We start from the raw sequence: 18,227 nt of genomic DNA, 5'->3' as shown, positions 1-18,227 counted from the left end.
GAAGCTTAGTTGGATTCGGCACCAGGTAATTACCACAAGTTCTTATCTATGGCAAACTATTTTTATTGTAAACTTTTAATTGAAAACAGAACTTCGCTAATACTTGACATACGGCTTATTTCTTTCTATTTCGCCCTTAAAGGAAAACCTTATGTTGTGATTTACTTGATATAATGGTATTAATTGTAGTTTATAACGATATGTTTTTCTTATTCCACTAAATCCACTCACAATATATATATGAAATAAGAGTGGATAAATTAATTAAACATTGTGATAATCGATATATTTAAGTTAGTAGCCGAGCGGTGGTTGTTGACTTACTGGAATAATTTAAATGCGTTTTTAATATACAAAATCGGACAAGGTCGAAATTAGCTGAGCAACACTAAATTATTACCACAACTATAAATAAAAATACATTCTTTAAATTATGAAACAAACACCCATTTCCCAACGAGGTTTTGTCGGCTAGATATACTGCTTAACGTGAGCTCTGACACACGGTCCATGATATTAAGCCTATCGACAGATCAACCTAACTTAGATCAACCTTATTATATATGTTACTGGCGTGATTAAAATAATTTTATATATGGAATCTATGAACCGTAATTAATATAAAGTTATAACCATTCGGGATTCGAACATATAAATAACGAAGTAGTAGGAATATCGCCCTGTCCTCTTTACTAAAACTATGACTTGTATTTGGATTTTTGTAACTTTACAAACCTTCATATTTATTGCTCTTACTAAAATGTATTATCAGTAGCGCCATCTATCTGCATTAATAGGAGAATTCTACGAGTTAGGCGCGCGCATGCGTTTTAATCAGCGTGATCTATTAGTGAAAATTCGAAGTAAAAATGTAAGCAACTGTTAAATAACCTAACCTAGTTGTGAACTAGGATAGTTTTGACTTCTTTTTATATAAAATAACAGTTTTATATGAGTTATTTATATACAGACTCTAATCACGCACGCCAAAAATTGCACTTTCAATATTTATTACTTCTGTTGTTTGATTGGAAGAAATTTACTGCCGAAGTTCATCAAACACTTTTAGTAACTTGTGGTGATGCTTCTTGATCATTTCAGTTATAGATATTAGTTTGAATGATTTAACGATGGAAATGTTAATGTAAGTAATAAGAAAATACATACATACAATAATAGTTTTACAAGAAAATTGCAAAACTTCGAAGGAAAAGTCAGGTCAAACAATCACATAATTTTTAGGCAACTTAGCAGTGCATATTTAGCAATGATTAATTAACTGTTTCCAGACGTTTACATGCGATGGGGAAGATCCAAAAGGCTGGAAAATGGCTATCAAACGAATTTATTGAAAGGGTTGATGTCTCACTTCAGCAGAGTCATTCACATCGACGCTGAAGCGAAATTTTAATACTCGTAGGTTCTGAGTATGATATGATAAAGAAGGTGTAGCATATTTCAAATAAAAAGCCGAAAGATATATTTTTCTTTTTAAGGTGAATGAATGAACAGTGATATATGCGGTCACCTAAAAAGTAGTAACAAAAGAATAAAATATTTTAATTGAATACTTAAGGATTATTTTCTTGATTTACCTGATATCGATATTATATCTGAATTCTCTTTATAAAATGGTTTAGGAATATATTGGCAATATTCCAATTTGGCAGAATGAAATCGGATCATGTCTGTATAGGGGATGCGAATTATATACGACCTTCGCCAGTACGGAACACATTTTTATCTGCACTTGGTGCCTGTGACCTACTTCTTAAGAGATCGGTCCTGCATCCGAAATGTGGGTAAGTGGGTCAGGGCGATCGCCTGCAGTGCGGAAGAGACAGCGTTGACCCGTGACAAACGATCAGTAGTTTTGCTAACGGCACTATCTAAAATCTTTATGTCGCTAATCCCCGGAAGTATGAAATTACCGGTTAAATATTATCCGATGTTATGTCTGATTATTATTATCGTAAATTACTGAACAGTTTTTAAATAATGCAACTGACAGGAAGTTAATTATTGAAGACATTTAAGAACTTGTAATTTATATATGAAAACTGAATTAATTTTGAAAGAATTGGGATGATGACTGATTCTGAAGAAAAACATTATCTATGAATATTAGGCTTGAAGACATGAAAATAATTTCTTCTCGTCGCGTCTTATTTATTAATTGTACTCGCTTTACCTGTACCTATACTAAAATTGGAACGATACAGAGAAGATTAGCGTGGCCCCTGCCCAAGGACGACACGCAAAATTGTGAAGCATTCCACATTTTTGAGTTCTAACAGGGTCTTAACACTTTGGATATTAGCAGACTCAAACTGTGTATATTTTCACGTCTTCGAATAGGTCACTGCAGATTGACACATGAATTTCTCCTTAAGAGAGATAAATCCACTGTTATGCAATGAGTGCGGATCGTCGCTGACTTAAGCATATACTAGTTGAATGTCAAATGCACAGCTTACAGAGGAGACTGATAAACCTGGAAAATATGATAGAACGGTGGCAGTTAAATAGCATGAGTCTGGAGGAATTCTGCCAAATATTTAAAGATCGTAACCAATATTTATATTAATATTCACATTTATGTATATTATTTGTACCGTATACATTTCGTCATATATTATATTTCTATTTTCTTATATTTTTATGTATTTATACTTCTTTATTTTATATGTTTATATTTGTATAATTTTATATTTCATATTTTTTTCATTTTTTATACTTTTATACTTTTATTATTTTATATTTTTGATGTTTTTATAATTTTATTATTTATATTGTGGTTATTTTTTATTTTATATTTTATGTTATCTTATATATCTGATTATACAACTTTATATTTTAACTTAGTATCTACTTGGTTATACTTGATATTTTGACATTTTTTATACTTTTATACTTTTATTATTTTATATTTTTGATGTGTTTATAATTTTATTATTTATATTGTGGTTATTTTTTATTTTATATTTTATGTTATCTTATATATCTGATTATACAACTTTATATTTTAACTTAGTATCTACTTGGGTATACTTGATATTTTGTATTTTATATGTAATAATTATATTAGTTGACATATATACATTATAAAAATATTGCAACTATATTTCATTGTTTTGTAAAATTGGCCCCAAATAACTTATAAGGCTGACGGGTCATTAATAAACAAATACATTATTTATGAATTTAAAGTCTATAAATGGTATGTGGTCCTATACAAACATAGGTAAGGTTATCAAACAACAACAAAATGGAATTATCGAAGTTCGTGCAGAGCTAAATATCATTTACATCGTGGATTTTAAGAAAATGGATATATCTATGAAATATATAAAATAGATCTACTTTCTTAAATATAAAAAAGGCATAAAAACGTTAATTTTGCAACAAACTTATATATGTTCCCCGATATAAGAACCTGTTTATTTTTGTCGTTGACATGCAAAAATATATCTTATAATGGATTTAAACAAAAATAACGATTTACTGCCGCTTTCGATATTCTTGTAGCTTAGGTTGGTCGGCCGTACAGAAAAATATCAATATATTAAAATATATATTTAATAATAGTCTTTTTATTACTTAATCGAGAATAATTTCCTCTATATCGATTTTGTATATTAATACAATAGAATAAAGGTTTTACCAAATATTATGTTTATATTTTTTATTATAATAGTTTATAAATATACTTTTATATAATGAAGTTGTGAAATCACTGTATGATTTAGTTTGAAAATATAAAATAGAATAACACGGTGCGTTTCTGAAAAAGGGAATAAATGTTGAAGTTGAAATAGAGCTCAGTGCACTCTCTGGATACTTTGAGGATTTAGAAAAACGTAATATGACAGGGAACAATTATCCCTGTCACGTCAGGCTAGGTAAGACAGAATGTCCTTCCAGATGCTCTTTATATTGGTCACTGGTCAGTTAGGAGGTTTATTGCCGAGGAACGTAGTGCGGAACATACGTTAAGCGTAAGTCCAGTCCATAAAAACCATATATTTTAAAATAGAGGTTCTAAAATATAATAAGAAAGAAGCGTGTATATGTGTGTTTGCCTATTTTCCCATTGAAACGGATTTAGTGTTATTGACAGTATGAATATATATGGATTATTAATGGAATAGTTCATTAACAAGTTATGTTATTGTCCGATTTAATATTTAAATACTGTTACTAAAATGCTTAAGCCCCTCTTTTCTGCAAAAGCATCCAATTCCTCCTGTAACAAACCTTTTTTTAGTGTTTACTTAATATTAAAATTTCCTTATATTTCAATATTTTAACTTTACATCTACTCTCAATGGGGTCAAGTACTCCAAAAATACTGTCCATTTAGAATAACATTTTTTTATTCAATTCTTAAGTTCGCTTTAATATTTCTTGCTTTAATGAATGCCATTGTTTGGGACGTTGTACCGTATCAAGGTTACAAAACCGCAGACATTCTCCAATAAATTATTAGCAGTTAGATGCATATTTTGATTATTTACATAAATAATTTATTAAAACAATAAATCATCAAACATATTTCTGAGCAATGAATTTTTCAGATAAAAGTTATTATTTTTAAAGCATCTAAATCAATGTTTTAAAATATATTATCTTTTGCTGTAAGTCTTCAGCATGTAACACCTCAGCTGTAAGTTTTAATAAGTTAGCAGGGTGAAATCTCCCACAATTACTTGTAGCCAGTAACTAGGCATGTTAATAAATATAATATATATATATATATATATATATATATATATATATATATATATATATATATGGCATGTTAATAAATTATTGTTGGTCAGTTAATACGAGGTTTATCAGATGAGACCAGACCCACAAGAAGTTTTTGTGTTATATTTTAGTTTCCTTTTTACTAACTGAGGTTTATCTGAACTGGACCTACTGCTTTACGTGGCCTCCGAACCACGGTCTTCGACATTAAGCCTATTGACCGGCGAGTGATCAACTAAGAAATCATCCTAGCGTGACTGGGATCATTTTCCTTGTCGGATTTTGCACTCTTGCTTTTTCTTTCACCGTAATACAAAGCCACAGATATAAATGTACGTCTACGCCCATCAGGATTCGAATCCACGACTACTGCAACAGTAGGAGTGCGTTTCTGTCGCCTTCACAGCTGCGCCAACCAAATAGGCACAAAAAGTTGCCGGTAGCATGATCCATTTGTGTTTATTCATTGATATTATTGGTCTAGAGTCTCTCTAAGAGTCTTATTTTAAATACTATCAATACATCCAGAATATTAGTGAGGACTAAAAGGCTAGAAGTCCTCAGTCTGTTTTGCTATCAAAGGAGGCCCAAAACAAGAAGGCACCATTCAATTAACAATTATAATATTTAGAATTTAAAAATAAATAAATAAAATCAAGAACCAAACTTGCAGGATAAATATCGAAAAAAAAACAAATATTTAGACAAGCAAATAAATAAATATAGTTAGGTATAGATAAAAGTATTTTAAAGTGAAGTTATGTACAAAGTAATGTTGTATTTTAAAATGAAATTTGATTTATTTAAGGAAGAAATAACATATTACTCAACGAATCAAACCATCACTGCTTCTAATAGTTGATAAATTTCTGAATTTTGTTAAAATATGGGAGACTGATATTGGCTCTTCACAAAGGTGTCTTAGTTCGATTTCTTGTATAGGTGATGTGAATTGTGTAACAATATCATGCAATTTCTTATATAGGGTGGGGTAAAAGTCCCGCTACTAGTTTGATAGAGCATCTTCTTGGTTATGCGACGTTAAGCTCAGTTTCGCTTTAACCATGGTGTTGTGTAGACGTCCAAATTTTATTATGGATAAATATACGCCACAAGAACGAGCAGAAGTAGTGACAATATTTATTGAAAACAATTTTTCTAGTATTGCCATTCGGCGGAAATTGTGTCAATGGTAGCGGGACTTCGGGCCCACCCTATCCTTCGTGTATGTTCGTGCGAAGACTGGAATACACCGAGGGATTTTTGTGTCTATTTCAGTATCAGCCTGTGATTATTGAAAAAAGGTTGTAGTTACATTAACATTCCTAAAATTCTATTAGAACAGCCAGAGCCTACTGCATGTATTAATGGATTAATTAATATTGGCATTATTTCTTTTAAAATCTAATTAGTAAGAAAAAACTCAAATATTGCTTAGTAGAGAGTAATTAGAAACTTAAAATTTATTTAAATTTTAAAATATACTGTTTGATTAGGGATACATCATATAACTAAATAGAGCTAACATTTCTATTATATGAATGTATTAATTAAAAGCTTTCCTTTTGCGACAGCTAAGTGTGTATTGAAAAACTAATTACTATTTACTTTAATCATAATAAATGCCATCATATTGCCAATTAAACGCTTGCAGTTTTGTTGTCATTAAATGTTTTAAGATTTATGGGTTGAATTAAATAACTTAATTGTTGGTCTCGAAAGTTTTCATGCTAAAAAATAATGAAAGTGAAAATTACTCATTATATATATGTCAAATGTTACCGCGATTCGTTCGACGAATTCCTAGTGAAATTTTCTGTCTGAAAAGTTTGAATTATGTGTCTAGGACGCTTTTTATTAATTAAAACATGTACTTTACCCTTTGGTATGTTTCATTTTATGCTGCTTTATGAAATATTTATTTTTTGCCTGTTAGCAATGTTTGTTCTGTTCAATAGAATTTAATTCCGCGCTGTTTTCAGGTTTTATACTTAGAAGGTTTTAAAATGTGTTACCATATTATTTTTATTTTTCTTGCTGCTGATCAGTCGTTTTAATTTCGTCGTGAAAAAAATTGAAAAATATTTTTCTAGTTTCTACGTTATATATAAGCCGAGTATATTTAAAAGAAACATCATAATGACTGTTAATCGTAATACGAAATACGGGGATATGATTGAAAAGTTCTCGACCTGACAATAAAAGACCGCGATTTTCAGGTAACAATTTAATTTTTCTACATAACTTCCCTTGATTTCAACATATTGTCAGTCACAAGTCAATCAAAAGAAAAAGCAATATCAAAACTACATTAATTGAACTTCGAATTGCTCCCACATCCACCGTATTCGCCAGATTTGACTCCCTACTGGCGACTACTGGCTGTTCGCAGACCTCAAAAAATGCTCGCCGGAAAGATTCGCTCGAATGAAGAGGTTATCGCTGAAACTGAGATCTATTTTGAGGCAAAAGATATATCGTTAAGTGATAAAAGTGGTATTGAAATGTTAGAGCGGTGCTGGAATTATTGTATGGCGCTTGATGGGCGTTGATGAATAGAACCAATTTAGACCAGAAAAAAACTTTTTCTTTGTTACGCCCGGCTCTTTTCAGTCCATGTGTTAGTTAAGAGTGTTATTGATATCATCATTCACCAAAATAAATTCCGCAACATCCTCCTTAAGAAATGTTGTTTTCGTACGTCAGTCCATGCGCTAAATATCTACAACTAAAAGAATTGGAAGTGTTAAAACAAATATATAGTTTACAGCAATTAAAATATAAGAAATGCATTTTTACCATTGGTCTGCGTATCCACTTCTCGATTTTTACCATTTTTCAACCAATAACTAATCGAACTAAAATGTCGTTGGTTATACTTTGACAACCTTTTAATATAACCGATACGGAGATATTGCTATAATCACAGATAAACCTTTACTGATATGGTACTTTATGGCAATAAAAACACTTGGAAATGACATTCTTAAATACCTCCGTTAATTAATTCTGACATCTATGGATTTTTCGATTCGTATTTATTCCGATATAATACCATATGGTATAAGTTTTATTAGTTATTTAATATATTCAGTAATGGTCTTCCTAATTGAAAAAATCTATTTATTCTCTTTATTATTGTTTAAGAATGACCTTGTTGGTTCATGTTATAAATAGTGTGTGATGAGATATTGGCTTTTATACAATATTTTATGTATGTGTTTTTTGTTCGTGTTAGCCAATTATCAAGAATTTATTCTAGTGGAAAATTATTGTAATTAATTCTGCTTGCTTTTTTTTATCAACGTTAACCTTGTGTTATTATGATTTGCATTTTTGGTAAAATTATTAACAAATCTTAAATTGTTATCACTAGTGTTATATTACGAGCGCTCTATGATAGATACTTGCTACTTGCTATGGATATCCATTATTTTTATTATTTAGTACATATTAATCTTTGTTACATAATTATTACATTTTGTATGTAATATGTGTATCAGGTGTAAAATATGTTTCCTTGGGTTAGTTGGGTCTAATGTCTTTTAATTCAGTTTATGTTTCATCTCACTCTACTTAGAATTTAATAACGTGATAAATTGCAGAAAGATTGGTAGGAACAAATTATAATTAAAAGTGGCTGGAGAACGTTGTTTCATAAACTGAGCGTCTCCATAGAAGTTTTTACCCATTTAAGTTGCATAATGATTATAATTATTTTTCCGTCAATACTTATTTCAAAGATTCTCAAAGGCTTTAAGAAAAACCTATTAATAGTTCAAACATGTGTATAGTAGCTGCGCTATAGATTACAATTTATGTATATTACATAAATCCATTTTTGAAGTCAGAGACTAAAAATTAATTTTTTATTTTGTTAAAGTTCAGTATTTATATTTAACTGTGGTTTTGTAATAAAGATCACCATCGCTAACCGGATGCCAGTAATGTTTATCATTATATTATAAAATTATTAGTTAAGAACTTAACTAAAATCCGGTTCTCTCTAACGCATATTTTGCCAATTCTTTTGCACCGCGCCGACACAGTAATAGTGCCCTTTACACTATGATATCTGTAAGATTGAAATCTTTTATCTGTGATGCTTAAAGATAATTCTACATGTTTTTCTCAAATATATATAATTAAAGATGAAATCATTCCATTAATATATGACGATCAATGTACAAATTCAGAGTCGTATACTCCAATGGTTTGGACAAATCTGTCGTATGAAAAATTCACAGAGTATGAAACAAGAAAAAAAATGGAGAGATCATGGTCTAAAAAATAGGAGATAACATTGTGCGGTGCCAGAATAGCTACATGTGATTTTGGATAAATGTTCAAAGCAGCGTTTTCGATGTGAAATGTCACTTTCTACGAACGGTATGGATTGATAATGATAGAATTCAATTAAATATGAATATCTTATTAATTTGAACCAATTTCTCTTCATATAATAAATAAGTAAAATATATTTGTGCCTTAAATTTCAGATCTAAATAACCAATTTAACCTTTTTTATTTGTTCTGTTCTAAATGTTGAATTTAAATGAATAATTTTAAAATATATTTATGATATTGATATAATTAATTATTTTATAATACGAGTAATATCATTACTATAATGGACGGAGCCATAGTTCATTTTTCATTTTCTTTTCATCAGCTTCAAATAAGTATGTGAATTACTGGATACCGAAGGGGGCAGATGGCGTATTAGTCTTTAATTATTGCGCAAGCTGAAATAACCGTAATGTGGGGTGACTTTCTTTGTTTGTGACATTTTAATATACACGTTTCGTTAAGTCTAAAATTTATTGATTCGTGATTCATTGATTGATTTATGGTATTTAGATATTAATTGTACGTAACTAATTTGATTTATAAAGGCGCGAAAACTGTTCATTGATCTCTTTATTATTGATCTAGTTTATCAACAAATTATCTGCTTCTCGTATTATATAAATACACTTATAAACACAAAAAATACATCTTTTAAAAGATATTATATACAATGCAATAAAATATTAGGTATTAGCATTAAAAAGCAAATTATTTAGTAAACGTAAAGTAATAAATTCGTATATAATAATTTGTTAGAAAATATCTTAAGTTATAAAATTTTTTAGAATCTCTATAGAAGACAGAATCATCCTTTGTGTCTTTGTTTTCTTGATATAAATTTATTTAATTTATTAAAATGAGTGTACAACTAAGGATTCATTTTTCTCTGTCTTATTATACCAACAAATAACTGCAACTAAGATATCTTCCACTAAATAACTTAAATTTGGTCTCGATGCCGTATTGGACGTGGTCCTGGAATCTTTTTTAATGGGAAATCGGCAAATTGGTGCCCGTGATCATCTATTGATCAATTTATAGGTCATGATTTACAAATGCGTTTATACAAGACGTATTCACAAAACATTTCAGCACTTTATTTTGTAATCTTTGAATAACTTGAATGTTGGAGTCATTTGCCGAGCCTGAATTCCATAGCAACAAACTGGTCTCAGTATTTGCTCGCAGTTTCGGCCAAGCAACCAATACATTTTCTTGCACTTGGTATTGTTATGATTTGATTATATATATATATATATATATATATATATATATATATATATATATATATATATATTTATATGTATATGAGGACTTTTCAGTCCTATCTTTCTCTCGGTTAATAATGCTTATGTATTAAAAATGCTGTAGAATAATATTAAAAAGTGTAGACAAAATGGGTTGATTCGCTGTTTTCGAAGTTTGAGTCTTTGTCCTGTTCTGGCGTTACCCAAGAGTTGTAATACCTCGATTTTGACATGAGTCTCTTTGGAATTTTCTTGATTTCCTGAGTGACAGTCGGTGTCTAAAGAACTAGGTGTAAGTAATCAGTCCTTTAGTATCTGAGTGTAACTACAATACCTCTCAGGGCTTGTTCTGAAAACTTGTATTATATGTATATTACTATTCGCCGAACATCCCCGTAGTTGAATTCCGTATAACCATATAAGTTTCAATACTTGTTGTATAATAATATTTGATTATGTATAATTCTGATTTTCTTCGAACTAACCAATACATTTTCCTATATTTTAAGTGTGTTAGTAAGATTTTTTCTTTCTTTTTAGAGTCATTCCATATTGTGTCAACATTTAGAATTGACATGCCGTTAATGAAGACACATCGTGGATAATCCTGTTATTTGTGAAATCTTCTGTAGCGATTTTGATTCATTTAATTTAATTCGCCATATTTTCTTTCGCTCTGCAATCTCAGCTATTACTAATATTGCGGTATCATCAGCAAAGGTGGCAGTTGTGCTATATCATATTTTGTGGAGATCACTGATGTAAAGAAAATTGAGAAGGGACTGATCCTAATATATTGCCCTGTGGCATGCCAGCTCTTATGAGGTTGAGGTGAGAATTATATACTGATTAGAGGTTATCTGTAAGCATATGCACAAGAACTTAATTTTATTTATTAGGATAATAATATGTCTCAGATATATAATTTAGAAAAATATTGTTTTGTGAGGAACATACTTCTTAAAGTGTACATCAGAATATTATTAATATACCATGATATCATTTGAAGGAAAATATATTTGCTATTTTAAGATGCCCTGAGTAAGTGTTTTATATTACTAATTTTACATTATGTTACATTACTTATTACGTTTAATTACATTCAATTAATTTTATGAATATTTTTTAATTCTGTTGAGCTCGTGATTTTGATAATGATAATGTGTACTGATTATATTATAATTGATATTATCAATGCCAAGACCCTTAACCGTATATGACCTCGCCTTGGAGTAGCCCACCTCCACACTTTCACCGCGACTGTATTTTTGTCTTTATCGGCCCCCATATACTTTCACCCGAGCCGTTCATTGTTTTTCTTTATCTTTTTTTTCTGTAACGTATCCAACTAGCGGACCATATAGGCCGAGAACCACTCGAAATTGCATGAATCACCGTAGGATATCAACGTAAAATGGATGGAGGAGAAACTTCATTCAATGGGTGAGAATAATGAGAATGGGTTATTGTGATTTTTTTTGTATACACGGTTAGATTCAATCATATTCTCAGTTGTCAATTCAATGTGTGCAAAATTTGCATATCAATATATGTTAGGGCGCACAGAATTTCAATTGAAATAAATTTTGTCGTTTCCCACAAAGTTATTCAATGCCAAACATTTATAAATAATAGGCTTTAGAATATATCATAAGATATATCAATCGTATATGTTTAAGATCGTTAAAGTACATTTAATTATTTATTTATTATGTATTTACAACGAAAATAATTTGAAAATCAATAAATCATCCGCGCAATTATTAATACTAATATTGTTTTGTGCTGCGCTTTATTAAAAATTAAAATATTATTTGTTTTTATATTAAATTTTTGATTACTTGATCTTCAACATCACAAACCATAACAACTCTCTATGTTAAGTCAGAAATGGAAAGGCTATTTATATACGAAAATAACAAAAATTTGCCAAGAATCGGCGCGTTGAAAAAGTTCATTCAACCTAACTGACCGTGAGTAACTATAATAAAAATAAGAAAATTTGAAATTATATACATTTGGTGATATCAGATGTTCCATGTGTGTCCAGTGTTGTAAAATACAGTACAATAAGCGCTTGATTGGTGTGGGAAGCCTTTTAGAGGTTTGATCTTATTTAATTCAATTTTCAGACATGGTTTAAAATGACTAGATACTTTGTTTTATTTCTATTGCCAAATAAAATTTTATAAAATTACGTATGAAACTACTGTTCCTTGGTCTCTGGTGTGTACCAGTGATTCCATATTTCGTTGACGGTCACGAAACGACGCAGAAACTCCTTCGGATTGCGCTTAAACAGCGTCAAAATTATCTCATGCCCAACATTTCATGCAGAATATGACCCAAGTGGCCTTTTAAGATACGTACTATCTCAGCTATCTCGCGCACCTTCAATCGGCGGTCTGCTAATACGAGATCGTGGATTTTTGTCATGTTATCCTTCGTGGTAACAGCCAAGTCCAATTCGGCTGAAATTTCGACAGTAGCAGTCTACCAGAATGTACTATACGATAGTAAATTTTCCTTACAATAGCGGCCTCATCGGGTGGTAAAGCTAAGCACTTATCGGACCGCCCTCGTAACGTCTTAATCCGCAACCAATACCCTGCTGCTGGTGCCGCAGGGCTTCGAATATTCCTCACCAAATCTCGCTACAGTTGGTGATCGGTAGAAATCTTCCTAGCCTCGAACATATTTTTCAAATTGGTTATGAATTTAATCCACGTCGTTTTCGGAGTTGCTTATTGCGTTTTCCATCCTAAAGGTCGAGATCAGACTCTAAATGTGTGTATTATTTCAACACAACAGTTATTAGAAAAATATGTTCAGCTTCTTACTCAAATTCAAAACTGCCCAACGTGAGGGTCATTGCATACAGTCGAAAGTAGAACGAAAATTAGTAAAAGCAACAATGCAACAAGCTTTCTAATTCTAATACGCTGCATAAACTGCCGGGTTACGAAATATTCTGTAAATATGATTGAGATCGCGGGATCGAATACCGAGAATAATGATGCATCAGATACTGCAATTATACATATGCGCTACTTACTATAAAGTAAGGTATCTAATGTAAATGCCTTAAATTTAAGTAACATCAGTAAATATGTATATATATATATATATATATATATATATATATGTATATATATATATATATATATATACAAATAATTGTATATTTTCAAATAATTTGTTTTAAGTGTACATAGCCTAAATTGATATTTGACAGGATTTCCGTTAACAGAAACTAATCCACTGCCTGTTTAAATATTAGTTTTATGAGATTTGCTCTTCTAGAAGACCACTATCTTTTAGTCGAAAAATAACATCTTTGTTGGTATTCAATATCTTCGTACCATACAATTTTAAAGATTTGTCACACAAAAGTATTACCTGTACTACTAAAATGTAGCTATTTCTTTAATTGCACAATATTTTCAGTACTTTGCAAATAATTACAATAAGTAAATCACATAATGCACACATTCAACCATATTGTAAGTTGTGCGTTCAATATTTGCGTTGTGTTTTGAGTTTTTTCCTCTATTTTGATTATTATGATTCACGTCCACGATCCTTAAACAACTAAGAAACAAATCTGAACTTTTTTCAAAGCCTTGCATTTATGGTAGTACAGTGAATTAATTTATAAATTGTTTTATTATATATTAATAACATTTTATATCGGAAACAAAGACATATATCTTTGAGGTAGTTGTTCATTATACATTCGATCAATTTAAGCTTGTTTTTTCCTAACTGTGCAAGTAATTGTAAGCTATTTTGAATAAAACTCATGTGGAGAACTGCATGATGACATCGAAATCAAATGGATTTACAAAGTTATTCAAGATCAATCATCAGAAGATTGAAGCAAAGTAGACCACTCGAACTTGCATAGTTTATAAATGTTATCATTAACTTTAGCCTAGGTACTCTATTATAAATTTAATCAGGGAAATACATATTTATCCCGACCTCGTCTTCCTTGTGTATTGATGAAAAAACAACGGAACAAGATCAATACGTTTATTTGTTAATTAAGATGGTACTAAGATGTAATAAGAAATAAATCTTATATACTTCGAAACGTGTCTTATACGTGTCGTATATTCTTCAATTCAAAATAACAAGGGGGAATCTAATTTGAATGACTTGGCCTCATATGCAAATTAAATGCCACGGAGTCGCGTAATTTTCTTTTAATTTTTTTTTCATTCATGTCAATAGAGTGTCTTAAATGTTAATCGCATTTTTTGCATAACAAATTACCGATTGTTTATCCGAAATTATTCAACAAAAATTTATTTTCATTAAATGTTGTATTATTTCAACATTAGATGACCTTCTTGAACCGGGATCGAAGTAAAAGGCATGATGTTACGTCGTATTCGTGAGGATGAAGATCCGTTCATCGGGTTATGGCTTACTTGCTTGCTAGCAGTTAACAATCTCTTTTTCAGGTGGATGATATAATCTTCTGCCATAAATCTTTTTTGATCTATTTGGTTCCGCGTTTCACTGCCACTAAAATATTAATAGTCTTTATATTTAATGATTTAATGTAATACACGTACATTTGTTAATGTTAATTCTAAATTGCAGTGCAATTAGCGGTCGTTCACTATTATCGCAGTGAAACATTAAATTTTACTTCGAATGTTATTTCAAATCAGGTTTATAGTTTAACTGAAGAAGCTGAACTCGCATATTTAGTTTAGCTAAATTATTACGCTAAAGCCACTCAATATTTATGATAATAACGTTACTATGTTAAATTGAATAAATGTTAATGTTTTTGCTAATTTGGACAATATTACTAATGCTTAAGTAATCATAATAATATGAATTAATTGATAAGTTACTTAATAAGGTATTATTTTACAAACAAATTCTAACATCTAAATGGACTTGTAAATGCGAGATAGAGGGAATGGGAATGTTCTGCTAAAAGTTGGGACTAAAGTTAATTTTTTTTTAATTTCAAGCTTTATTGTGAAAAATTGGTACAATGTATTTTATTTAAAGCTGTATTTTCCCATATTTCAAGCAATTTACGGATTATATCTCGAAATTTTAGTCGAAAGAACGATGTATCTTTTGATAATTTCGATGTCCCCACGAATCCACCCTTTTTTGGCTACCTTCATGATTCATGGTTAAGCGCTGGTTAGATAGGTCACGATTCATATATCGGAACAAAAAGTAATCAGAACGAGCAAAGTCTGGAGAATACGACGAGGGGAGCGCTTCTCATTTTAATGTTTGCAAGTATGTTACGGGTTTTGCAACATGTGGTCGAGTTATAATAAACAATTGCAAGAGTCTTAGTTATGCTTTTGCTGCTAGTTATGCTAGTGTTGTACCTTTGCGCGTATTTCGACAAAAACGTTTAGCGCAGTGCTCGGCTCGAAAACTTTAGTTACAGTCAATAGCAATCCCCGTTGATGGTTTTATTAGGTTTTAGTATCTCATAATATACCGCAGTAAGATGATAGTCGGCTTTGCCACCTATTTCCAAGCGTTAATACATGATCAGATGGTCCTCGTGATTTTTTTTTTGGTTTGGATTATCGTGGCTGATTCACTTTTTATCACCAGGAATAATACTATGCAGAAAACTTTTTCGGTTTTGACGTTGAAGCAGCATTTTAAGCATGACCAAACGCCTTTCAATGACTCTTTGTTTCAATTCAGGCACCACAACATATCTAAGTTTTTGGATCCTTGTCATTGTTTTCAAACAGTTGGAAATAATTTGTTGTGTTACTCCTAACAATTTTGGATTTTTCTTGCGTTTTAAACGGATCATTATCGCGAAATGCCTTCAAATCCTCGTCTTCAACTTTCCGTCCTTTTTCCGTCAAAATCACCACTTGTAAAATGTCGAAGCCAGTATTGATATATTGAAATTGATGGAGCATTGTTGACATAAGCTTCACACAGCGTTCAATAGCCTTAAGCCGCTTCTTCTTCTTCTTCAAATTGAATTAGAAAAGTAAAACTTCCCTCAATTGGGATTTAAAATGTTTGGTTGGTGATTTACACTATATATTTACATGCAGAAGATCGCTTCAGTAAATTATATTCGATACAAAATTATAAACTACAATTTAAGGTAATTACTATTCTATGTTCTTCTAAAAATTATTCTAGTGTAGCGACCTTGAGGCATGTCGAATTTTACAGCGTGGAATAACGGTCTACAAAATACCCAGAAATATAATCCCAGATGTTGAATATGGGCGGGGTGCCAGCAGCGCCAACTAGAACCCGATAACGAATAACTGGCAACCCCGAGACGTTTATCTGGGATGTTATTGAAGGGTATTTCCATTCGTTCAGTGCTCAACCATCGTTTGGTTTAGACGTGCTACCATCGACTGACCAAGCCTCGTCTCCAGGTAACACCGCTGCCATCCGTTTTACCTAATTGTACTTTTCACATTTTTTTATATAGCCAATAAATAATGGTCACGTAATGTAAACACCACTGTTTCATTTCGTTTTACCTCCATTGGTAATTACTATGGGGCATGTCCTTCTACACAGAGTGAACGTCATGCGGGTAGATTTTGTCTGACTCGCTTTGATAAGCCATGTTTGCAACATCGAATAGATTTTGTTGAGATGAATTTGTAGGTTCCTTGTAACTTGATACTAGATCCTCCTGAGATAATAAAATCGCCGTATCGTCGGTATAAGTTGTCACAGTTGTGGTTCTTGAGGTCTATAGGTCAGGATCAAGGACACTGTCCGAATGCTGCGGAACACTTGAATATAGGATGTAGTTCAGTGTATTCGTCATCATGTTTCACAAATATGAGGTATTATGTAGTAACATAAATAAAATACAATTTATACACGAATGAAGTTATAAAGTAAATAAAGAATGATTATATTATGTTATCTTGTGCAGCAGTTAATTAATACATGAACATTACTAATGTAGTTACTATGTAATGACCGATGGGTTCTCCTAAATAATAGTCGATAATGACTAGTAATAATGCATTAATATTAAAAGATAATGGCAGATTTTATGATGGCAACTAATAAACAATGCATTTGCTACTTCTCTAGGAATGAAAATCATTTTCTGAACCTTCAAAAAAACAAATTAGGAAACAATTGCAAACACCAATTTTGAAATATTTCCATCAAATGGGAAAAATTCAGAAATTTTAAATTTAGTCCCACATGAGCGTGTGTTTTTCATTTACTTAAATTAATTTTCTGAAAATCTCAGTCAAAATTTTATGTACGGTATATATTATATCAGTCATACATAATTATATCATATATACATACTATATGGTGTCAAAGTTTGTGTTGTTTCTAATTGTTTAAGGCTACTTTAATTGTATTTGTTTTATTTGCTACCTATTGTCTGGTGTTTCGTTTACAAATTCGGCCCATACTTTCTTACTTCTGTTCGATTTTCTTACTCTAGCGTGGACGTTCTCTTCTCTTTTCGCTCTCTTTTTTCGTTCTCCCTTCTGTCCTTGATTCCTAGGTTCTTCTAAACTACCTTATATCTTACCCCATAAGTCGCGCCGCCAGTTAAGTTTTCTTATTCTTCTAACGGTTCTATAATACTCGTACTATACTATATCTTTTTTGTATTTCTGTAGTACCCATATCTCGTACTTTAAATTTCGTCTATATATTGTTGTGTAAACCTTCCATTTTTAATTTGTTTGGTATCTTTTTTGTGAATACATTTACTATTATATGAATTGTATAGCTTTTTTAATTTTTGAATTAATGTCCTTCTCCTTTCCCTTCCTTTTTTTACTCTGTCAAATGCTTTTTTCCAATTATATGAATGCTAAGTATATTTGTTTTTCGTTTTACATTTTTTAGTTTTTA

At 30.8% G+C, this 18,227-nt stretch overlaps 1 protein-coding gene and 1 non-coding gene across 2 annotated transcripts in view; both read left to right on the top strand.

Annotated features, from left to right (window-relative positions):
• Nucleotides 1-18,227, top strand: part of LOC143190961 (protein phosphatase Slingshot) — a 376,206-nt gene that overhangs the window by 104,042 nt on the left and 253,937 nt on the right. The gene's annotated exons all lie outside the window — the stretch shown is intronic.
• On the top strand, nt 2,179-2,285 carry LOC143192091 (U6 spliceosomal RNA). The gene has a single exon (XR_013004715.1). It is a non-coding gene; the product is annotated as a U6 spliceosomal RNA (small nuclear RNA).

The sequence above is a fragment of the Rhynchophorus ferrugineus genome, unplaced genomic scaffold (genome assembly GCF_030347505.1).
Source record: "Rhynchophorus ferrugineus isolate W39M unplaced genomic scaffold, kcgeb_rfMv2 rfM2, whole genome shotgun sequence".
NCBI classification, from domain to species: domain Eukaryota; kingdom Metazoa; phylum Arthropoda; class Insecta; order Coleoptera; family Curculionidae; genus Rhynchophorus; species Rhynchophorus ferrugineus.
The sequence above is the reverse complement of the archived record's forward strand: the minus strand, read 5'-3'. Positions and strand labels throughout refer to the sequence as shown.